Genomic DNA, 26,727 nt, shown 5'->3' on the forward strand with positions numbered 1-26,727 from the left:
AACATGGTTTCTTGTCGAGTGTTACTCAAAACGTTTTGCTGGCTGCTTATCGTGGTTAAGTTGTTTGTTGTTGTTTTTTTCCTCTCCATCTTGAGGGAAGCAGTTGGGTCAGCCACAAGTAAGATGTGACGTTTTTGGGGTTGCTCTAAATGAAGACATTAAGACATGAAATACCCCGCACCCCTTGCTCACACAACTCTCCCCCCGCTCCGCCGTCCCTCCCGGCCTTCCCCAATCCCCACAGACTTGTTCAATTCACTAGAGTGTCTGCATAGTTCTCTCATTCAACTGGATACAATGATCCGCGAGATGAATAAAGTTATCTCTGGGGTGAATGGGATGTTGCTGAAGGGAGGAGACAGGGAGGACCCAGCGGGGGCCTGAAAGAAGCCCCGTTTGAGGGGCAGATCTGAGGGGTCGGGACCCAGCTGCCTGGCCGGGTGAAAGGGACACCAGCGGGCTGGACAGGCCCAAGGAAACAACAAAACAAATCCCCTTCCAATAAAGACATCCCACGCCGGACGCACCCGCGTCCTGCTGCAAAAGTTGCTGATCACTCACATTTCACACACTGAAACTTAAGGCTGTTTAGACTATACATTTAAGTGGCAGTCAGCTACTTTTTCCCTCTGCTTTTTGAAAGGGGGAGGCAATGTATTCAGACTAGTCCTAGTTAATTTGATGAAAACGACAGGGCTACAAAGGTAGGAGCTGTTTTGAATTCTCCATTTTTTTTTTCTTTTGGCATTTGGATAACTTTGGCTGACTGTCAGTTGTTGTCACCGTTCTGGCAAAGTCGAATGTGTTTTCTACTGTTTGTGAAGCGACAGAACTATTATGTCAAGTGTCTAATACGTTATTTGGAGGGAAAATAAACGCCAAGTTTAAGCAAAAAAATAAAAATAAAAATGACATTGTGCTGGAAAACAAATGCAGTCTGTTAAAGTTGTTTACTTGCGTTGGAAAAAATTCCTAGACCTGCGCTATATGTCTCCTATTGGTTAAAAAGCGCATTAGTCGAAGGGGTCACATCTTTTCTGGGGTTACACCATTTCCTTGATGGCACTGAATTGCTCTAAGTTGGAATTTGCAGGGGGTAAGTAGGATGATAATCAGGCCATATTATAAGGAATTGATGGTTCATTTTCCCTGTCAGCAGTAGCACTGCCTCGCCCAAAGATGTGCCGACCTGTGCAGATGGGGTTCAAAGCCAATTTCCATGTTAAAAACTCCACACGCTCCAAAAATCCCCTCTGAGTGAGGGCTTGCTGATAGGAGCATGTGACCGCGCTATCTGTTCTAGCGTGCATCTGTGTCAGCCACTACTCAGAAACCCGCCACCCCGAAGTCTGTGAGTTTGCATGATAAGACGTAGTAATAGTGCAGATATTTTATGCATACGTCGCAACAGAGTAAATTAGCAGGTAATATTTTTTGGTGCGTCCGCGTTGGACTGTCAGATCACAAAGACTGGCTTTGTGTGCGTCGCTTGAGTAATAGACCAGGGCTGTCTCAAAGATTTTTTCTTATTACATCTCATTTATTTCTTTTCTGTTTTAACTGCCCACATCAAATGTGAGCCAGGAGTCCTCTTGCAGTGATCCGGCTGCCAGAAAATCAGCTTCTTCTCATTCATCATCTCCAACATTAAAACCCAATTGCCTTCAGGCTGCTGTATTTTTCGTACGCGTGCGGTTTAGATGCGGAATAAAACCTGAGGAAAGAGAATAAAGGCTCTGTGTAGACAGCGCAAATTGTTTGATGAGTTATGAGATGAACTCATATGAAATGCAGAAAGAAATGATAGTGCCAAGCAGCATTGCCTGTATCCCGAGGACAGAACAGTCTTGCTTTTTATCCTGGTGTCTGCCAGATCATTTGTTTTCATGTGATTGGGGGAGAGTATTTTAAAGCTAAGCTCTGTATGTAATTATCCCAAACCCAGATTCCACTAATTTCCACATTGTGTTAGGACTCCTATCTTAATTGCAATCACACATTCCTGTAGGAAGAAAAAAACCAGACGAGACATTTATTATTTCTTTTTTTTTTTTAAACAGACTTTGTCAAGATTATTAATATCAGAGAGAGTGGCACAATGGTGTCAGTGCAAAAGGAAAAGTGGAGCTCCTGTCTGCTTGCTCGAGCTTTACGGGAGATACTCCTGCATGATAACATTATCCCAAAACAGACAAAAGTTTGTCAGTTTACACCGCCATTCTCACCGGACACACTGCAGGTAATATGATAGTGGTGTGATGACTTATTAAACAGAGCAAACCTGCTGCTTGGCTTTTTCTCATTACCTTTTCACTCTTTTTTTTTGTCCTCTTCTCATCATCAACCCTTGGAGCCAATGAGACTGGCGACAAAGCTCCCACCATGCAATTCTCTCTCCTAGCCTTCTTTCATCAGGCGATTTGGTGGCGAAATATGAAGCCGATTTTATCTCGCTTTATAAATTCACAAAAGGCCCCTAGAGTGCCCCCGTGGAAGACATACCGCATCCCAACCATGTGCCATCACTATCGCTGATCCCCTGCAATTGATAACGCCACCTCTCCTATTTAATGATTTGACAGGCATCAGAAGCCAGTCCAGCAGCCACGCTGGGTTTTTTTTTAATATACTTTTTTTTCATGTCATTGCCTGTTTACACAGAGTGGGTCAGAAGAAAGAAGGTATCTGCTCCATCTCCCCCTCTGAATGTGAGATTTATATTAAAAAGCTTCTGCTCTCATGCCAGTGTGATGCTATTCTTAGTCCGATTTTACACTAAAATTCTGAGAAAAGACCTCTATTTGGTTCTGCTTAATGCTTTAAAATCATATGAAATATATTCAACTATTTCTAAATAATAAAAAAAATCATTTTGAATTTATAGAAAATGCATTTCAATTTGAACTAAACTATAGAAAATATTACAACATAAAATGTAGGATTATTTTACTTTCTACATTTTTAAAAGAATCATACATTAATTGTATGAAAATAGCATCAACATGTAAAAAGAGAATTATTTAAAGAATCCTCCTGAGATCAAGCGGTATGATAATGAAAGATGATGTTTAATTATAATAATAAAACACATAATTATGCAGCATGTTTTAAAATGCTAATTCCTTTTTTTACATTCAATTTAAAGTTGAAATCTTATAATAAACTTGAACATTCTGCCTTTTCGCTTTAATTATTCAGTATTCCTATCCAAGATTAATCAGTCCAAATATCAATCATTTGTACAATAGTGTTATAACATCATGAATATTTACCAAAAAAAAGAAAAGAAAAAGAAACGTATGTGTGGGCGGCTTAGTTTTGTTTCATTATAATGATTTATCAAGCAGACAGGTATTTCCACTATTCTCTTGTCTTGCATTATTTGATCCACTTTTTTCTCTCTCTCTTTAAACTTCTTTCCCAGTAATAGATTTAAATTTACTTTTGATGTCGAAATCTGGGAATTTGAAGAGCTGTCATGACAACTAAGCAGGTGGCACAATAATCTAAAATAAACCACGACAACCTGTTATCACACCAAGAATTGGCTCTGACAACAATCGTCTCTGTTTATCAATAATGTAAAGGCTTACACAGAATTGATATGCAGCAACAATTTTAAATTCATTTCATTTTGGCCACTTAGGTAATAAGAATTTTTAACATCGCCACAACAAAGTCTCCAGGACACTGATAAATCATTCATCACTTCAGAAGTGATGTATTATTTATTGGCAATACATTTTTTATGTTTTTTGGCTCAATGATCCTAGAAAGGTAAAATAAAAATAAAAAATTAAAAAGTGTGAAGGTGAACTATTGGAATGAATTTTAGGTAAAACAGAAATTATTTATGTAAAGATTTTAAGGATTTAATATGTGAATTTTTATTTTCTTTTAAATATGATTGTTAATATTATTATATCATTATCATTATTATTCTTATCATTACATTATATAAAATATGGGCTTTGGGAGGAGGTGAATTATTGAGTTGTAGCACTGAACACATGGCTGTGCAAATTAACTTTTCCCCCCTGTGCTTTCTAGTAAAAGCCAGGCAGCCTCCCCCCGGGGAAGGAAGTCAGCAAGCTCCTTTGCAACACACTCTCTGGTTCACAGGGTTCCAGTTTGATCAACCTTCCATGTAAGCACACTACTCTTGATACTCATTAGGTTTCCTTCATTAAAAAGTTTGATGTTTTTTTCACAATTCCATGTCTTTTATCAACACGTTAGTGTGAAAACAGTTAACTCTTTCACTGCTCAAAATGACCTATGAGCTAATGCATGTATAGCATCACAAGAAAAAAAAAAAAATAAATAAATAAATAAAAAAAGCAATAATCATTGTCATTATCACAAATCTGCTCTTGGTCTGTTAGTCCTAAATACTAATTTAGCTGCAAAACAGCTTCATCTATTTTGCCTATTCATTATTCTTCCCTATCATATATCTAAATACAGATCTTCATTTTATAACTGACAGCTTATTACCTCTGAACACATGCTGATAAATTTAATTCCGATGAGTTAGCTTCAATTTTCCTATCCTATTACCACCTAATATCACACCATGAGGGAGAACACTGAGCTGATAGAAAATCTGTGCAAGAAAAAAGGCATCAAGGAGAGGAAAAATAACATGTTTTGATGCCTGTTTAATACATATGTTCTTTAGTTTGACAATCAATATTATTATTATAATTATTATCGTTATTATTATTACTACTTGATTTAATTCATTCATAATTATAAAAAACTGAAAACATTTAATAAAAAATAAAAGACATGCTTTAATTTTAATGAAAATATATAACAACTCTCATTGATTACACATTTGTACTATCACAAAAATTACAACAGTCTACGAAAGTGAGTTAAATTCTAAGTTTAATGCATACTTCAATTTACATGAATACTTCAATTTAATATAAAATTTGGTATATAATATATTTAGTAATTATAATTTGGTATACTTGGTATATATTTGGTATTATAATTTGGTAATAATAAATACAAAGCAATTTTAAACTATCTGAAATTGGATTTGTTAATAATGATACTGGTTAAACCATTCTTACAAAACCTGTCGAGCTTTATTATTTCACACACAAGTACACTTTGTTGTGGAGAAATGCCCTCATGAGGAGCAACCCTCTCTGCTTTGTGACGCCGGACAAGAGACGTTCTTCAAAGCAGCAAAAATGCAACTGAAACGCATACCATCAGAAGAGAAAATATTATTGTGCTTAATGTTTTAAACATAATGGCACACAATGCGCCGCGCAACTAATAAGCCTCCTTCAGCATATACCCCCCACGAAAGCTGCATTTAGAACCCTGTTGGGTCTCTTATTTGCCAAAAATAAATAAAGGAGCTGCATACTCTTCTTTTTTCCCGCTTTGATGTTGCCCTGAATAGCACTCAATTAACAATGTGGCTAATGAGCCCATTAAGGATGAAAGACTTCTCAACAGGTATGAGAGGAGGATGCTGTTCTCGGAGTCTCGGGGCTCAGCGCTCAGTGCAGCAGGAGTTGCGCACTGCTCCTTTACAGAGGCTCGAGAAGCAAAGCCCTTGTGCTAATATCAAACAGAGAGAGGAATTACAGGCGTCTTTTCTCCGCACACTTCAACGAAAGAATAAAATAATCTTATATCCAGGCAAATATAAGTTGAAGCGGCGGGATTTATGCATTTATTTTGCGCGCGTCGGGGTGTATTTAAAATAATTCAGTTTTGTTTTTTAGAATGAAAATATTTGGAAGTAATTCAACGACCGAGTCAAAAATGTAGATTGAGCTAATGATACTGGTTTATGTGATATGCCAATAAAGAAACGCTAGTTCGTTATAAACAAAATGCAATTCATTTATTAAAATAGCGGTGAACAAAAATAAGCGCGGTGGTAAAACTGTCTGTTTTGTGAAATTACTCTTTATTTGCTCCGCACAAACTGCGCTCGTTTACTTGCTGTGATAATATCATGATCATTTTATTTCCTCCGAAACAGCATACCCGACTTGCCTGTATTTCTACGACCTCTACATTTGCAAGACCGTTTTGATATGTGAACACAACCTATTTATTCAGCCCACATGAACTTAAGAGAAATAAATAGCCAAAGGATGTTGGTTGTCTTTTGTGCGCGGTTGAGTGATTTCTTTAGACAGAGAAAGCGGGCTGCGTAAAATAAATTATTAAATAAATAAATACAAATAATTGCAAATTAAAATTCATCACATGCACTCTAACAAACGATGAAAGTCGTGACGTTGATCAAACTTCAGCAGGATTTTAATAATGCCTAGAGACAGTGTGATGGCAATGACGTGTGATGGAAATTCCTTCTTCCTTTTTTTTTTTTTTTTGGAAGAAAAGTTGGACCTGCCATGTACTTCAACATTTTGATCTTTCCGATTGTTATTCTTCTTCTCAATAATTTATTCATCAATTATTACACTGTATTTATAAAATTTTAAAGAAAAATTAACAAAATGAGGCATGTGATGCTAATGACAGCCACGCATTGTAAAAAAATAATAATAATAAAATTGTAATAATAATAATAATAATAATAATTTACAAATTAACTAAACTTACAAATATTATGTTATTGCTTACAAGAAAAACAGTAAAATATATATTTTCTTGGTGAGAACGCACTTTATAATCCAAGGTGATGAAAGTGTGACAAAAAGGAAAAAAAGAAAAAGCGGCAATATTCTTTGACGCTTTAAACGTGATTAAACCATAAACAGTGTCATGCTGCAACAATTTTACGCATAAACGTTACAATATTTTAATAATTTAAACGACAAAAATAATAGTAATAATTAGCCTAATTATAGTAGCCTATATGCTACTGTAGTAACTACTCAAAATAGAAAAGGGTTAAACAACGGAGTGTTTCGCACAATAAACGAATAAATACATGAATGAATAAATAAATAAATAACATAATGAATACATGAATAAATAAATAAATAACTTAATGAATAAATAAATAAATTAATTAAAAATAAATAAATAAATAAATTCTGATTCCATTTTATTGTATGGCTTTTCTCCAACTTTTATTCAGACTTAGCGTCGCAAACACATGTAACACCTAATTTAAAGTAATTAGCTACTTTTTATGATTCCAAATCTTAAATGCAATGATGCCCAAATTTAGATATTCTGATAACTGTTTCTCCGTTTACCGGCGTTGTCCGTGCATCTAAAACGGATTCTTCTGATTTTAAAAGACAGATACCCCTCTCCATCCATCAACGACTTTAAAGCCTAAACGTTTATATAAAAAAAATCAACAAGAAAAATCCAAAAATAAAAATAACAACGTGCAATCAAATCAAATTACAAAGATATTAACAGACTAATTGCATTTTTATTAGCTTGTGAATATATGGTGCTGTGCCAAACATTGTGTGGTGACAAATGGACTGATGCAAAGGATGGGGCTGGTGTCTGACCGAATGGGGGGCCCAGTAAACTGATTATGAAAATGTGCAGGGCAGCACTCTGTTTTAAACTCCCAACCTCAGCACTTCAGCTTGAACACATCTCTCTCTGAATGATTTTCCACCATGGTGCATCTGCAGGCGTCCCCCTGGATGCTTTCCAGCTTTTGTTGTGCTGATGTGCTCTATTTCTCTATTATCAACAACATTTATTGCATTTCGCTAAAGGTTTTGAGCCTGAACAAAGTGTTCGATATGGTCTGCAACATATTGAATCATTGCTTTTTTGTATGTTCAGTAGGTGTTGTGTTTATAAAATGATGGCACAGTTTACATTTCATGGATTGTTTGCAGACTGGACTGTTTAAACTTGTGGGGGTGCGAGTTTATTGGCATGTTTTGCATTGTTCTGATCAGTTTGTGTGCTTGATTCCTTGGATTATCTCGACGAACGGAATGTAGTGTATTAAATCTACATGCTTGGAATGCAACACTATGCATTACCAGACATCCACCAGCATGCAATTTTCCATTTCAGCCTGCCACTTACTCTACATTATCATGTTCGCTGCTTTCTGAATAGACTGAATGAAAAAGGTGCGAGAGAAAAACCAAATAGCATCATTTTGCTTTCAAAATAAATGCGTCCATCTAGAGAAGAAGCAGAAACGCAAATTATATGGAATCCACTGACATGGAGAAGCTAATAAATTAATAAAACTGCTCATCTATGGAATGAAGTTATTGAGATGTTAAAGCGGAAGTTTCCCAATGTTATCTGTGGCTTCAGCTCGGGGTGTTTGGAGAGTGTGAATCTGCCTAAAGCCGCCAAATGCAGACATACATGGCATATGCTAAATACAGATAAGAGTGTTATTTAATAGATCTGGAGAAAAGACCCGTCCACATGGCTCAATGAATGTGCTTTGAATGTGCTTGATAAGTTGGCTTAAGCTGAATGAAGTATCCAGTGCAACACTGAGTTGCTGTTTGAGCTTGTGACAAACTTGCTGTTTAGTTAAGCCTGCATCCAGGGGAGGGATTAGAGAAAAGCCGTCAGGATCAGCCTCTGTCTCCCAAAAATTCTCATCACAAGTAATTGCATATACTCCCAAACAAGGCCAAATCAGCTACTTAAAGAACCAAAATAATAACAAGGTCTGTTCATGGGTCATCGACGTTATAGCTGAATGTAAAAAAGCAAAAATTCCCTCACAATTTTTTATTTTGATAAACATATAAAACATATAAAAAGATCTCCTCGTTTTATAAAACAGGCTAAATGTCAGATATTAATTTGTCTGGTTTTGAATCTTTGATTTGCAGCTAAATTAATTCTGGTTCACAATTCAATTTTAACACAGAATGATAAAGTGTTTGGCGCAAATGAAATGTATACAAAAGTGTTTTCTCTTTGAGGTCTTTAACGGCTATTGAGTATAGAGGTGATGAGAAGGGCAGCTAAGCCTCTTTTAAGCTTCTCAAACCTCTTAGTGGTTTGAAGCTCCTGAGGCTTGTGCAGCTATAACGGGAAAGATGAAGCAAGTCCTCCAGTGAAATAAAAATGACTGCTTGTTTAATTGTTGAATTTCAGTCTATTTACACACACAAAACATAAACTGCAGTTGAATGGCAAGCTTTTCTGTTTACCAAGGGTGCATTTAGTGGTTCTGAAATACAACGAAAATAATAATGTTGTAAAATACCATATAATTCAAAATAACTGGTTTCTATTAGGCCTGGGCCTGTATAAGATTCTGACGGTATAATAACCTTGGATAAAAATATGAAGGTTTGGGCTTTATTGTGGTTATTGCTCTAAAATATGTTCTTTTTAAATGTCTGGGTAATAACATAAAACTGTCCCCTTTGAAGACAATATATTTTATTTTGAGAAACATTTAAAATATTTTGGGCAGTAAACATGTCATGCTGAATAATGAAAATGAATCATTAATGTCAATCTTCATTTGTCTAAAAACACAGAATTCTTTACAATTAAAAATGGCATCTTTGGATATCTTTTCTGCAGGAGACACTGTTGTCCTAAAACAACAACAACAACAACAACAACAAAAAAAGTAAATAAAAAATCTTACACATACCTTAGGAATGGTATAGCAGGCAATTGTGGCCGTTTTAAAACCTTGTCTTTTCCAAACCACAGTATACCTTGAAAACAGTTATCATCCGATGCCTAGTTTATATTCGAATTTATTTTAAAGTGCAATTGATTCCTGTAGACAAAATTACATTTTCAGCATCACTTTTCTAATTTTCAGCATCAAACAATTCTTCAGAAATAATTCATCATCATATGCTGATTTGTTGCTATAGTCTAGATAAATCAAATATAATTAACTACCAAAAAAAATGTTTTTTCAGGATTTTTAAACAACAGCATTTTAATAACAATGTGTAAAAATCTACATTGTATTTTCTGATCAACTGAATAATTTCTATCAAACAAAGTTTTTTATTTATGTAATTTATTTTCAAAGATATAAGTAAATTAATAATTAAATAACTGACCCTAAACATTTGAACGGTAATGTTACAAAAACTACACTGTAAACAAAAAATGTTATGGATCCTTTTCACAAGCCTGTTAAGATGCGTTTAACAGTCATCAGCATCCTAAACCCTTTAAAGTTTTTAAAGTTTCTTTAAAGTTAATACTTTTATTTAAAAAAAAACATATGAACATTTAAATGTATTTATGTATGTATTATATCATCTTTGCTTTAAATGACAAAAAACGAATTACCGCTTGTGCAAGGCGTTTCTAATGCAGTGTCTATGGACAGCACATTTGACATTATTCTCTCCTCTGGCTGCTGTCACCATGCAGTCTCGCACATTTTTTTTTTTCCTTTGTCTGAAAGACTTTATAACATCAACGTGAAGTTTTTCTTTTATTATTTGAGAAAATAGGATTGTAAAAAAATATATATTTGTTGTATTCTCCCATTCACGGCGGTCTAAGTTTTCCCAATTATGATGACTTCCGCTACTGAGAAACCCGGAAGTGTGAAAAGGGTCTATTTTACATTTTTACACCAGCTGCCAGAAGAAAAAAAAATAATAATAATAACAGCCATTAAATTTCTGGTAAGTTTCTGTAATTTACCTTCAGTTATTTTACGTCAAATGTCTGTAATGTAATGGTTGTTATTTTAGGTGTTTTGTTCCAACACCCCAGCTGCCAGAAAGAAAAAGCAAAATAACAGATTTTTTTTACAGTGTACTCAGCATATTAGAATGATTTCTGAAGGATCATGCTGATAATTTAGTTTTGCTAATGCTGGATTAAACTGTAAACAGGATTAAATTATCTAATAGAAATTTAACAAATATACAATTTACAATATCACTGTCAAATATATTAAATGAATGTAGCTTTGGTGAGCAGAATTAACTTTTTTTATGTTACTGTTCATACCTTCTAAACGATGTTATTAAGTGTATATCAACCCAAAAGATGAATTTAAATGCATATATTACTTTGTGCCCTTGAGGGACTTGAGAAATGTTATTTTGTCTTCTAAAGCTTAATAACTTCTCCACCAGAACTTTCCATTAATCAGGCCAAATTGGCTCTAAGGTATACACATTTTAGAGGGTGTAGAAAGCCATATCTCTGAAGCAGTGCTGCAGAGTTTCTGGCATATGAGCTGTCTTGTCAAATCAGCCTGTCTCAGCTTAGCTTCTTTAAAGTCGCACTATTTCAAATGTTGGCATATAAAAAAAGGAAGAGAAGTCTGATTTGCAGCAAGCCCCGGGCGATGGTTTTGAGGAGAGCATGATAAGCAGGGGGTTGGTGCACATACTGATCCATTTCTAAAGGATGGTTCTGGTGGAGCTGTTATTTCATGTTTTTTTGGGATACAGGCACCCCGTTCTCTTTGAAGTCACAGTCACTCAGGGGAAGGTGGTGAAGGTGATGCACTAGGGCAACGTGGCCTCTTGCATAATTCTTCATTCTTTCTTACCAGAGGGGCTGAGCAGCCTGACTGGAGCATATGTCACAGCAAAAAAGCAGCAACATCTGGCTATACAGACAATGAGATATGAGAGGTTTGAACCTGATTAAAGACTGGAGAAACATTCGCCGTTTTTCCTTTATGGTTCCTGCAGCTATATCAAGTCTTTTGCTCACTCAGGTTTTTTCTGTTTGGACGTTTATGACAATTACTTTAGAGAGAGACGTTTTGCAAGTGATAATCACTCCCAATATCATTATAAAACGCTAAAAAAGGTAAATGTATAAATGGAATCAAACATATAATATCTCAAAGATGCCAAAAGGATAAAATATGTAAAGCTTATGTCTCATGTAAAAAGAAGAGATACGTTAAAGATGAAATAAGTTGAAGTAATAAATGAATCGTGTGTGATAATGGGGAAGCTTGTGCTTCATCCCACTCCATTTCAACCATGTTGAAATGTATTTTGTTTAAAGAATTGTTTCGTGTATGATTTTTCTGTTCGAAATAATTACATCAAATCAATTAAAAAATAACGTGAAAAGCTATAAACACTTCTTAATAATGAAATATAACTAACTAATGTATTATAATTTATTGAAATATATACACAGTTGAAGACCAATTTTTTGTTATTTTTTAAATAATTCCCATGTGCTGTTTAATAGAAAAAAATTTAATATATTATAAAAAACTTTTTTTTTTTTTTACAAATTTTTTAACTTAATAGTATAAATAACTACTTATTTAAAAAATGCTAGTATATTCAGCATAACATTTCAACTAAAAGGCTTTACTAAGTAAATTAGGTTAACTAGGCAGGTTATGTTAATTAGGCAAGTCAATAGACAACAACAGTGTATTGTTCTGTAGACAACTGAAAAAAATAAGGGGAAATCTTAGGGCAAAAATATTTATGGTGAAAGATTTTAAAATTTCAAATCTGTTTCTCCAGTCAAAATAATGTAATAAGATTTTATCCAGAAGAAGAAATATGAAGGAAATACTGTGAAAATATATCTGTCAAACATCACTTGGCGATTATTTGAAAAATTTTACTTTATTTAATTTGAGTGTGTTAGTGTATAATAACAATAATGACATAATGCAAAACGTGTATTGTATTGGATGTAAACATTCTGAAACATGCCAGTTTTTATTATTTTATGCAAAAAATGCTTTTATTTTTTACACATATTAAATTTAAAAGAAATGTCATCACTACTTACTACTAATAACACAATAATTATGTTTTACTCAAACTGAACTATACATCATAATCTAGAAAAAACATTCTAGTGGTCTCTTCGTTTGGCTGTTTTTACATCCATATACCCATTTATACAGTTGAAGTCAGAATTTTTAGCCCTCTTTGAATTTTTTTTTAATATTTATCCCAAATGATGTTTAACAGAGCAAGGAAATTTTCACACTACGTCTTATAATATTTTTTCTTCCAAAGAAAGTGTTATTTGTTTTATTTTCGCTATAATAAAAGCAGTTTTTAATTTTTTACCAAACATTAAGATCAAAATTATAAGCCCCTTTAAGCTATTGTTTTTAATAGTCTACAAAACAAACCATTGCTATACAATAACTTGCTTAATTACCCTAACCTGCCTAGTTAACCTAGTTAAGCCTTTAAATGTCACTTTAAGCTGTATAGAAGTGTCTTGAAAAATATCTAGTAAAATATTATTTACTGTCATCTTGGCAAAGATAAAATAAATCAGTTATTAAAAATAAATTATTAAAATTATTATTTTTTAGAAATGTGTTAAAGAAATCTTCTCTCTGTTAAACAAAAATTGGGGAAAAAAATAAACAGTGGGGGTAATTATTCAGGGGGCTAATAATTCTGACTTCAGCTGCACTTATCAATCAAGAAAATCACTGATCTATTCAAAAAAATGAAGAGATCTGAAACGGTCTTTATTTACATTCACCTTGTGTATACGGTGAAGTGTCAGCTCACCGGACTGGGCAATGGCCTTTGACTGCACCGTGAGCGGTTAATGAGCTTCAGTGACTTCTCCTCTGCTCTCCTCATCACACATGCATGAAGCCCGTTAAAACAGGCTGTTAAAGATATTCAGCTCACCACTTCTGTTTGCATTAAAAGCCAATAGCAATTTGAGGAGGTAATCGAAAAAACAGAACCAGCCAGCCATTATGCGCTGAAGAGAATTCCTTAACATTGGAAGCTGATTATATTTCTCTTTCCTTTCCTTTAGAACACAATATATAACAACCGATTGGCAGTGGTTGATTATCTAGCTGTTTTAGTATTCAACGAACAAGAAATAGGTTTCAAGTCTTCTTTGTACTAAAGTCTTCCCCTCCTTTACTAAAAGGATAAAACCAATTCGCCATCGTTACTGGGGTAATGTTTGTTTAAACGGACCAATTATTGACTCCTCATAAAACCCCAGATATTAAAAGGCAGAGTAGTACAATCCTGACTTATAGTAATTTATTCAGTAATATGGAGATACGCGCGGTGCTTGGGAAATATGTCAAAGGGGCATCTCTTTCACACCCCCACCTTCTAATAAGGCAGTTCGGCTGGCCTCAACTGTAATATATTTTACCAATAAAGCAGCAGCAAAGCCCGGGTGGCCTTTTGACCAGGACTGAGCACTCGGAAAGCAGCAGGCAGTCGCTGCTAACTAGGCCGTCTCCTCTCTCTAATATTAGCTACCTGTCCCCTTGGCTCCGCTCGACACGGAGAAGGGCTTAGCGCTTGATATTTTCATTTGGGCTCTGCCTAGATGCAACACCCCTGCTTTAATCTTGTGTTTGACGTTAAGCTCTGTGTCAGTAAAAAAGCCTGGCTGAACTTCAACCTTAGGGTGGTGCTGTCATACAAAGATGATGTGGCTGGGGAGTGGCAGCGCCTGGTCCGTCCTTGACCCCGACTATTGGCCAGTCGAAGCCTTTCGCCTGGCCTTTTCTAACCAGGCCAGTGCAGTGACAGGTGAAAATTTAGCACCGAGCGCTCCTTGCCGGGCCTCTCTTGTTCTGCCTGTTTCCGGCATAGTGCCTAGGACAAAGCACTATAGCGATTTTCACTTGAATAGAAGAGGACAAATCCCCCCCTAAAAATGACCAGACTTTGACAGCCATTGACCTCCGAACTCTTGTCACGCACTTGTCATCCACGGGATTATGGACAGTGATGTCTCTATTTCGATTCAAATGTGCAAAAGTTTGAATAAGACGTCACAATCAAAGCTTTTGTTAGAAAGAGTAAGAACGCAGACAATGATAGCGAGCGCAAGGCTTCATTATGGTCTCCATTTGACAAGCGGCTGAGAACGTCTATTAAAATATGGAGAGGATAATTGTTTTAAATGAGCAAAATTAATATCAGTGTGTTCATAATGGCGCTGTTAAGAGAGGTACAGCGGCTGAATGATACGCACATCTTCACTCGAATATCGCATAAAGGCGATACTATTATAGCGTTACATAAGCGTAGACAGTTAAAGACTGGCACGGAGTCAGGTCTCCCATGCTGAGCGAGACTCCATCACAAAGACAAGACAGGCATTCCTGCTCTCCGATCCACTCTCTCTCTCTTACGCACACAAACACTTTGCCTCTTCTCCCTCATCATTTAGTCGGCAGCCCACCTGACTGATGCCGGAAAACCAATTGTTCGCCATAGCATCAATGTCAGTCTATTACTCCATTCGCATGTAATGACAGCCTGTCCTTTTGGCACAGATTATAGTGCTCTGTCTCAAAGCAGCAAAGTGTGGAGTTTCCCTGACCTGCGCGGGGATGAGTGTAAACACCCTCATTTAGCCACCAAAACAGAATACATTTCACTGATTAGGGAGTCATTTTCTGTCAAACTAATCACAGAGCGCTTGGTAGCGACATCAGAAAAAGAGTGCATTATTGATCTACTCGGCAGAAGCACATTGTTGCTGAGAGAATGTGTGTGAGTGTGTGCGTGGCTCTTTATCTCAGGCAGGAGACGATTTGGTGCAAACATCACAACAAATGCGGCTTATATAAAGTCTATTTACCACACCAGACGTAAATATGCATTTTTTCTCTAGGCCTCAGCACACTTAAAAGATAAAGAGGGAGGGGGGAAATGGTTTCGCTGCGCGAAGGAGACATAATGCATCATTATAAAGCATACGAGCACAGGCATTCGGGAGTCATTACCGAGCCCCAGGTCTGCTCCATTTGCCATGCCGCATATGTGAAGCCTTTGTGGAGGTACTACATAAAAGTAATCTACCATTTCAGGCATGACTTCCACTGCACTGAAGACAAACCTGTGGGCTTTTCCGTCATTATCAGGGTGACAGGTCCACCTGAAAGAAAGCTTTCTCCTCTCTTTCATTTGCGGCGTATAGATATTGATTGTAATGGGAGCAAATTTCTCCGAGTCATTATCATGCTGACCAATATCAAAAGACTAAAATGGCGCATTTAAGAGTCTCCTGCATAGCAACCGCAGATAAAGCACATTGTCCTGACCCTCATTATACGCAGCCAAACGGCAAGCTGCAAGCGTCTTTGATCAGCCATTTGAGCCTGACTGAAAACTGCATGTTCACCGCCACAAAGTATCTCTCTGAACTGACTAATTGAATAGAGTTGGCCGATTCTATTATGCTGTAATAAAGCAGTCAGCATATTTCCACAGGTTGACCCTAATCATTGGAATGTGCGGTGGATTTAATTACCTCCACTGAAGTAACCAAAAATATGGCGGAGATCAAGTGAATTATGCCCCCTTTCTGATACTGTTCTCTATACTTAGTGCTTATATAAGAAGGTGACATGAGACTTCAGTCAAAACAAAAGCCAGAAGCTACTAATGAGACTTGTTAGTGATGCTAATTTATGTAAATGTTATTAATTACAGACACCTATCTTTCATCTGTGCCATTTGGCGGAGAAGTAATTAAAAACAACAATGAGAATCCCAGCAGTGGAAAAGCAAACATGATCAAAGGAGTGCACGAGGAAAAAGAAAAAGAGCCTTTTTCCTGAACTATGCATTGCCATGGGCAACTAAGGCCTCATTAGAGTCCGAGACATTTGGTTGATCACCAGTTAACCTGATTTGCTTTTTTCCCCTTTCATTTTCATACAGGCCTCGCACCTCGCTGCTTTCCCTTCTCCTTCTGATTGACAGGGCAAGCTGGCAATCTGCGCCTCTGTTTCGCCACAAGGTTACAAAGGCCCCCATATGATCAGTTACAGTATTATGTCACCAAACAACTTCAAAATCGCCCCATGTTGGGCGGAAAGCCACGACCGTCTTTGTAGCCCTGCAGAAGGGCCCTTTGATAGGAACAAGGGCAGGAATTGTGGCATGTATCATGTGAGCTGAGGTAGAGCACTGGAAACAGATACGGAGAGATCAATAGTCCTCTCTGCTGTGCCAGCCCTCAGGATATTGACCCAGTCTCCATGGAGGACCTTCCATTTTAAAGAGTTCACTGAAGATAAGAGCTACTAAGAGGAGGAGCCCTTTAGTACTTTCGCTAGCTTGCCTATGACCATGATTTCCTCAAGACCTCCGTGGTATTATTGCCACCAACACTTGCAGCAAAAAAAAAAAAAAAGACCATGCACTGGGTCAAATATATACATGGGAGAAGAAATCGATCGGGTATATCAAATGGTCTGAAATGTTAAAAGTTCATTTATTTACCAACAAAAGCCCATGGGCTTGACATGCAATAAAATGCTCCCCATTTTGCATCCCCTTCATATTAAATTGACAAAAGAGATGTTATATACATGGAAGGTATATTAGTATATTATATTGAATTGTGAAGATAAAAATGTCACAATAATGAGTCATTATCATTCAGCTAAGCAGAAATATTGATGAATACATGCTTTTTATGGTTGACCCTTATTAAAACAGATAAACAAATTAGTGATATTACACTTTACAAAATTTCTGTTAAAATTATATTGAGTATATTTTTTAACCCATAGAGTGCCCAGCATATATAGGTACACCCCTCACAGATCTATCTTTTAAACTTATATTTTTAATAGGAAGCTATACAATATTATATTTGTGCATATACATTAGATTAGTCAGTACTAAAGCCAAATATGGAGCTTATCTAACAAAATAACTTACGATAACGGTCCAAAAACTAGTGCACCCAAATTTATATGTCATAGAAAAATATTAAATACAAATTTTAAAAAGGGCAGCATGGTGTCGCAGTGGATAGAACGATCACCACACAGCAAGAAGGTTGCTGGTTCAAGCCTCGGCCGGGTCAGTTGGCATTTCTGTGTGAAGTTAACATGTTCTCTCCGTGTTTGCGTGGGTTTTCTCCGGGTGCTCCGGTTTCCCCCACAAGTCCAAAAACATGTGGTGTAGGTGAATTGAATGAACAAAATTGTCTGTAGTGTATGTGTATGAATAAGAGTGCATGGATGCTTCCCAGTGATGGGTTGCGGCTGGAAGGGCATCCGCTGCGTAAAACATATGCTGGATACTTTGGCAGTTCATCCTGCTGTGGCGAACCCAGATTATAAAGGGACTATGCCGAAAAGAAAATGAATGAATAAATTAATTAAATAATTTTAAAAGAGGAAAAATCAAGAGAACCAAACAATTGAACAATTTAGTTGAAATTCTGTAGGTTGTAATTGTTTTTGGCAATATTTTGCTTGAATTAAATTGTATTATCTTTCCAATTTTAAATAAATTTCTAAATATTTTTGGTGACTATTATTTTCATAAATATATCTGTTTAATAAATCTGTTTTGTTTAAATGCATCAAAATATATTTTCTATAATCAATGAGAAATGGATAAAAAGATTCTTTTTAAAATGGGGTGTACTCAATTATGCTCACACTGTATCTGAGAAAAGCTTGGGTTGAAACAACCCAGCAGATTTAGAGTGTAGAATTTTTTATTTTATTTTTTATTTTTTTGAAAAAGGTCCAGTGGATTGATGGATATTGACAAAGAATAAAGATATAAAATAACAATTTGTTCACATTTTAGGTCTTGTCCTTAATATATCTGACAAGAGTAGTTTGATCTAAACCTCCTTTAAACAGTTAAAAATAACAGATTACATTCATAATGCATATGGATAATTTATGTATTTGAATTGTGTCTCTAAATATGTTTCTGAGCTGGAAAAACCTTTCTTAAAAAGCTCAAATTAATATTGCCTTATTCACAATACCAATTTGGAAACATCTTGCTATTGGCTGGCTACAGTATATTTCATACTTGTTTTGTACTTCTGTAAAGTGAGTCTTTTTCTCCCTTTTGTTTCACATAATTATACTGTAAATTGCTGTTAATCACTGTTCTACTTCAATAATGAAGAGCAGGAGCAGGCATGTGAAGAGAGACTTTGGAATACAATACAGAAAATGAAACATGAAATGAATGGGATCCACCTTCCTGGCCCTTTCTCTCACTCTGTAATTTGTGGCATTTAATGGAGGAAATCATTGTGATTTTGTACAATAATATGAGCTGGAAAGTGGAAAGAATTAAAACCAAGACCAAGACCAAAAACTACAAATATTCAAATAATTACACCATATTGTGTTTCCTTTCGTCTACCTAGACTTCCAATCACAACTTTCTTGTTATTCCACATATACTGGAACCTAAACGGAAAAGCACTTAATATAATATGTATAAAATTAATTTTTAAGAGAAATTAAACATCCCAGATAAAAAAGGAAAGAGTTTGATAGAGTCTACCGCATATAACCTTGATCATAAACAGTTCATTTGAAACAATTATTTATTTTATTTTTTATTTTACTTTCAGATGTAAATATATATATCAACCAAATGCACCAAAACCATAAAGTTGAAAGGAAACCACTATTTGTATCCTTTCCTAATGACCTGGTTCCTTAAAAGAATTTGAAACATTTTAATTATAGGAATTTGTCGTCATTTAACTTGTTAGACTGATAAGTTAAAATTCAAAAGACTTGACACTCATGAAAGGCACCTAATTTTATTTAGCCCATTTCAATCTAATTCAAACTAAATTTCTAAACATTAAATCAAGACCTTACTTTGACCTTCAAATATTTAGACCTCAAAAAATACATTATTAGTAATATCTTTAATTGCTATACTTAAATGTATGTCTTAAGATTTCATAAATGGACCGCACATCTTTTCCTAAAAACCCATTCCTTTAAAAAAATGCACAGGCATTCCTGTCAGTTGTAGCATGCATACCCTCATTGTGTGAAAAGTAATTAGAAATAGGAGTAAGTGAATTGCATAAAACAGAGACGCCTGTAGTGGGAATGCAAGGGGTGAAGGTTGTGTTTAAAATGGGAGATTAGCTACTCATCACAATATTATTCCACCCGCAATGAAAGGGAGTCATAGGGGTGGGTCGATAAAGGTTTGACAGCATTTCCAATTCATTTTCCTCAGCTCTCCAAGCCAGACTCCAATCTAACCATTGATCGCACTGTTAATCCATAACCAAGTCCAATCCATCCCTACAGAATGTACCATAAAATAAAACCGATAATAGGCAAAGGAACTCTTGACTTGCCAAATAACTGGGGAAGAGTTAAGCACAGATTAGGCTTTGGTTCATTTAATATACACTTACGCACCTCGCTAAAAGCACTCAGGATTGACACAGCCTTGATTTACCATGCTGGTGTGACAGTAAGTGTTTTGTTTGTGGAGAATGGTTTAATCCTAAAAATAGAAAGGGGGAGAAAAATCCCAATTGTGGTAAACTCTCAGCAATTTACACTATTTTAAAATGCAACATTGAACTGTGAGCGTTTTTACTCGCATCTGTTTTTTTTTCTTTTCCAGCTGAGTGATCTGTTCTGTTGCTGCGATCTGGATCTGACCTCAGAGCATGCGAGGTCAGTGTTTTGTCTACTGTCCGGTGACCAGCAACAACCTTTCTGATCCTGGAAAATGTCAGGCAGGTGAAATACTGGTCTCCTCTTATCGTGGATGATGGTACAACATCGTCTTGTAAATAATGTCACAATGTTGTTATCCATTACAGTTGTTTTTGTTTTATTTGGCACAATTTTCAAAACCAATAGGTCCATTTTCAAAACGCTTACTTAAATCACAACAGATCATCAAGTCTTTTTTTCAAACATTTTAGCATATTTTTAATTGTGTTAGTACAATAAACAATCACAAAATATCCTTTTCACTACATAAATTAAGTGTTTCATCTTAACTGTTTCATTCACAGTAACTGCCTTTTATAATACAATCACTATCAAACTTTTGATTTGCATCTCTTATCATTCATTTTAAAAAAATTTTATAATTTAATTCAACTGATCCTAAAGTTTAATCAAAGATTCATTTATTACATCTATAGATTTTCAACTTGTCTGATCATTTGTAAGTTACAAAATGCTGCAGGAGCTTTCAGTAACCAATTACTAATTATTTTTACCCGTTAATCACAATAACATACACATAAGTTGCAAAGTAAAATAAAATTATATTGCAGAAATTTTATTTTCTGCTTGCATATGTAAATGACTCAATGTTTTCTCATATAGAAATCTGTAAAATGGAAATATATGCAAATTACATGTTTGACAAATAAGTTCATATTGGGTTTTCACATATATGTGTCATACATGCAACATGCATTGCAAAATACAGCCAAAAATGCTGTTTACAATATATTTACACATTTGAAGTGGATCAAAACCTTTCATCCTAAATCTGTTGATCAACACCCATTCTTGTCTTAAAGTAGGACATTTAAAAAATATTTTTGATCCACTTTAAATGTTGACTACTTTATATATACTGCTTGTTCATATTATGTGTGTTCAAATATAATTTATTTGTATTTTTTGTGTTTTTAAAATCTATTTCATATATAACATATTTTGTATATGTGAAATCCAAATATCAACTTGTATGTCATATATGTAATTTGCATTTATTACCATAAATGGGATCTTTGATCATGTTTTCATGTTTTATAAACTTTTTTAATTATAGCTTTTGTTAGTTTGTCTGAACAAAAGTATGATGTTTGCTGTGATGGCTGTACAGCACAAGAATAGTAATTTAGCACTGATGGTGATTTTAAATCTGTATTGTGTATTGTTCACTACTGAATGAAATGATTGTTAAAAGCACAAAGTTGAAACAAGACGTTATTGTTGCGTTTTGGTGATTAAAGCAAATGTTCTCAGTATATATCACAATGATCTTGTGGAACGAAAATGTGCAACGAAAATAAAATCATGAAATCAGATTTAAAAGAATGACTAGTGATGTTACAAGAGTGATCAGTTAGAAGTTTTGTACGAAGAGATTTAAAAATGCACACTTTACTTATGTAAATAGTACCAAACCAATTTAAAAAAATGTATTAAGGCTACATTTAAAATAATAAAAAATAAATAAATAAATAAATCGCTATACATTGTGTTGATTAAGATTAATATTAAATATTTGACTAATTGAAGACTTGGTATTATCTTAACTCATTGTTGTTAAGATGTTGTTATATATTAAGGGTAGTATAAACTATTATATTAAGGGTAGTATAAACTATTAAGGGTATACGGGTCTTATTAAACAAGTGGCTAACTGAAAGCTAGGTTTTCACACATTGTCAAATGTTACTGTTCACTTTCTAGTGCACAATTACAAGTATTCTTTACAAACCATAATAAAAACCATTTGTACCTTAAAAAGTGGCTGATTTAATGTTTACTTTTCACTCCTTATCTTAAATTATTATTGTTATTAAATGCTATAATGGTATTTCTGAGTCTTCTCTCTCTCTTGAAGGCAGCTAGCACAAAATGTGATTGCTAGACTACTCTCTGGCACCTGCAAGTATAAGTCCGTAACTCCTATTTTAGCTGCACTACACTGGTTACCCATTAAATACCGAATTGATTTTAAAAAGTTATTATTTGTTTACACAGCCATCAACAATCTTGCTCCTCAATAACTTACTGACTTGCTCTGTCTGTATAACCCCTCTAGTTCATTGAGATTTTATGATCACAATTCACTCACCGTGAGGTGATTGAGAATTTGCAGTTGATGGTCCTAAACTCTGAAACACCAATTCACATAAGACTTTTCCCCTTCATTTCTGTGTTTAGGTCTGTTTTAAAGACCCATCTATTTTCTCCTGCTTTTCATATTCTTTGATCACTGTTTCAATGTTCTGCTATCTTCTCTGCCTTTAGTATTTCTGTGTACAGCACTTTGGTCAACTTTGATTGTTTTTGAATGTGCTTTATAAATAAATATTGCATTGTATTGTATTGTAAATGCTGTTATTCACTCTCTGCTACACTTTTAGGGGTACTAAACAACTGCGACAATGTGTGTCTTGTGTCTTTTGAACACACCTTTGATTATATGCTTGCTGTTCACAGATTATCTTAAATCTTTTCAAAGAGTTGTATTCACTCTCTCTGCTGTACTATTAAAGGAAAGATCTACTAAGCAAAATGAAATATATGTTTTGTTTATTGAATGTTGTGCACTTTCTGATGCAGTAAAAAACATTTTATTTTTAAATATTGCATGTGTCATGAGATTAAACCCTGCAAGTTTGTCTGGCATCATCTTTAATCAGTGGAAATTGTAGTCAAATAGTTCACTTTCTTTTGCATTATTAAAATTACTTTTTATTTGCTTTTTTTGTAATCTGTGCTTTTATTAGTATTAATAGTAAACAAGTGATTAATTGAATTCTTGCCTTTTGGTCTTTAAAACAGTGCTAAAATAATTCAATTAAAAAGATATACATTTCCATAAATACTTCTCACAAAGCACAATGATTTAAAATGACGACATTGTGCAATCTGTCAGCTTTCACCCTTGTGTCATAATGGGAACTTAATAAAGAAATGATTCAAGGATGCACATTTTATCACAAAAAAGAAATGGGGGGCCTTTGTCTATAGACATTTTTTCCCTTCCAACAAGAAACATGTTTCAGCAGCCCTGACAAACGCATGATTGATCCTTGAAAATGACCCAATCCAAACAGAGAAGCTGATAATGGTTTGAAAAGATGGCTCTATTATGGGATAGTATTTCATGTTGTGGAGAAATTGCTCCTAATGAGGCTTGTTCTTAAGGCCTGCAGGCCTGCCATCCCTCCCCTTACTCTCCAGACCTCCAGGGGTTAGTGTCTGTGCGTCAGGCCCCCATTGTTGCCTGCCGACGGATAATGTCCTTATTAATTGTACCTCTTTGTAAGGTGTCAGCTGCAGCCTTCGATTGAGACGGATGGGTCCTCTGGAGTCTGCTCTCTGGCCCTCTACTGCTAACCTATCTTTAGACAGCACACAGGTGCACCATTTCTCATCCTGCAGCTCGGCACTTGCCCAAGGCGTTCGCTGAAATATGACCAAAATTGTGAAATGAAAAGAGGAGAAAAACGCTAGATAATGGAGGTTTCAAAAAGCATTTGTGCGTTTGCATGTGCGAAGGTTAATATGGATAAGCTGAATAAATTGCTTCAGTAAACAACAAATGCAGTGTGATGAACAATGCAAAACGCAAAATCTATTAAACATCAATTAGATGTCATATGGCATGTCTGTTGAAAATGAAGACAGAAAAGGTTTGAGACCTTAAAGTTAGTAACTGAAATGTATTAAATTAGTTCTGACAGGACTGCTGTGTGTGTGTGTGTGTGTGTGTGTGTGTATATTTCAGTCTTTTAATAGTGACACTGTGCAGTGAAGTTCTGACAGACAGGAGGTTGCGAGTGGGAGGTAGAAACACCTTTTGCATCTGTCAAAGTGTGCAATAAATCTGATGGTTCAGGTGAAACACAACCAAACATCGCAATATGTCAAAACTAACCTTGCTACCTTTTTTGTATATATATATATACAAACTTTGTGTTATAAGTCAATTCATCGTTCAACTTTGGCATTAAAACTACTATTTGTATTATAGAAGTACAATGCAAAACAATAAAATAATTGTTTAAATGGGTAAAACATGCAAGCTAGTATAATTGACAATTTACTCATGTGTATAGGTCAAAGACGAGACATCTTATTTGAAGTTGACACCAAATTCAATTTAAAAAAGTGATTTCAAATACATGGAAAACATGTTAAATACTAGTAAAGTGTCTTTGTTCATGTTTCAATTAACTTTTGAAAAAAGAAACGTCAAAATATGGGTGAAATGTTCCATTCTCATTCAGCATAACAGTGATCTTTATGTTCAAATTAAACAACACATTTGGGCCCGTAAATGAGTGCGTTACATTTTATTATATTTCAAATGATTGCAAACTTCTTGCAGGCAAACTTATTGCTAACAAAGGAAATTAGCAAATATTGGTAAAGATTTTGAATTACATTCAATTAGTATTTTGGGGCAGCACTGTGATCTTTAAATCTTTTAATATGTTCTTGAATGTTTCTTGTGCTAAATATGTCTAACAACATTTTTTTTTTTTTGGTATAAAAACTGCTTTTACACTGAATGATGTTTTAGCGGGTGTCTTATCTGTAAAGCATGGTAAAAATATATAACCATTTTCATTTGCTCAAGAGAAAAATTAATTTTAAAAAATTAAACAATACATTCTATTCATTCCTTCATTCATTTTCTCTTTGGCTTAGTTCCATTATTAATCTGGGGTCGCCACAGCAGAATGAACCGCCAACTCATTCAGTATATGCTTTACGCAGCGGATGCCCTTTACAGACAAAATACAGACTAAATACAGACAATTTAGCTTACCCAATTCACCTATACCACATGTTTTTGAAAACAGATAGTGTATAACTTGGAGGTTCATTTCTCTATGGCGACCTTTGATAAATGAGGGGGCTAAGCTAAAGGAAAATAAACAAACGAATGATCAAAATATTCCTTTGTCTTTGATCCATTTTTATTTCCCTTTAAAATATTGCTTATGATTTTTTTAAGGTTTTAAAAGCACTTCTACAAGCAAAAAAAGTCTTAAATACAGTACAGACAAGCCTTTTTGACCTGAAAACTAAATTAATAAATAAAAACCATTCTGTTATCCTTATGATGAATGAATGTGACGGGAAGCAACCCCAAGTACTGATGTGGGGCAGGCTGAGGTGATAAGGTACATCGGTGTGGTCCAGACTTTTCATAATTACCTTCTCTGCTTATCTCAAAGGAAACACTTGTGCTTCTGGAGTATACGGGGCATAGCTACACTGGGACGTCCACAACAAATGCTCTGTCCCATGGCAGTACGCCATAAGCCACTGTCACTTACCTGGCCCATTTATCTCTGTAATTATGCTCACCTGGACTACATGCCTGAAACTAATTTAGTCATTAGTTTCATTGCACCTAGTTCCTGTTCAAAGTCAGCATTGGAACTTACAGTAACCCCTAACAGTTACTATAATCATAACCATTTACTCATGAATAAAAACAGGTCACTGGTCATGCATGATTAAGCACAGACTGGAGGGGAACAGGCAATGCCATCAAAGTGTTATATATATATATATATATATATATATATATATATATATATATATATATATATATATATATATATATAAATGTATATATATATATATATATATATATATATATATATATATATATATATATATATATATATATATATATATATATAAACAATGTAAAAACTGTCTATAGTTGTATTTACATCAGGAATTAAAGCTAACGTAGCCCATTCACACCAAGAATGGTACACTTTTACACTATTACAACAAGTAAGGTCAAATTATTTATTTATTTATGATGATTAAATTCCTTAAAATTATGACTATGTAAAGCGCGCGCTTCAGTAACGTCACTCTTGACGTACGTCCAAAACTTAGTTATTGGTGTGAATGAACATGGCAAAAATTATCCACTTTTGGCGAAAATAACTAGACGTGTGTTTGGTTTGATGTACATAATTAATAAAAGGTAGCCTAACTGGTGGGTTATCTGTCGAGTAATAAGGAAAATAAAAGCGGTCCGACCTATATTCAGTAAAAACAAATGATTCGCACAATGGCGACAGACAATATGTAGCTGAGGTTACCTGAATGAAGGCAGGTGTATACAAGGACGTCTCTGTAGAAAGATATCCATAAAACTTCGCGGTCAAATCAACATGTCAGAAAGAGTAAAATATTGGCTATTAAATTTTAAGATTTTATCGCAATGCTATATAGAATTCATATTCAGTTCCGGAAGAATACGTCATGTGACTGAACACTCCCTCTTTGAAGTCCTCCAAAACAACGTATTACTCGTGAAACCT

General features: G+C 34.9%; 2 long non-coding RNA genes across 2 annotated transcripts; one reads left to right on the plus strand and one right to left on the minus strand.

Moving 5' to 3' along the window:
• Positions 1-568: 568 nt before the first annotated feature.
• LOC110438093 (uncharacterized) lies at positions 569-23,124 on the plus strand. Its single transcript, XR_002456049.3, has 3 exons — positions 569-704; positions 4,051-4,147; positions 20,286-23,124. It is a non-coding gene; the product is annotated as an uncharacterized lncRNA (long non-coding RNA).
• Positions 20,574-26,709, minus strand: LOC141378831 (uncharacterized). Its single transcript, XR_012394316.1, has 2 exons — positions 26,506-26,709; positions 20,574-23,833 (listed from the first exon to the last, which is right to left on the minus strand). It is a non-coding gene; the product is annotated as an uncharacterized lncRNA (long non-coding RNA).
• Between the last annotated feature and the right edge of the window lie 18 nt (positions 26,710-26,727).

The sequence above is a fragment of the Danio rerio genome, chromosome 18 (genome assembly GCF_049306965.1).
Source record: "Danio rerio strain Tuebingen ecotype United States chromosome 18, GRCz12tu, whole genome shotgun sequence".
NCBI lineage: Eukaryota > Metazoa > Chordata > Actinopteri > Cypriniformes > Danionidae > Danio > Danio rerio.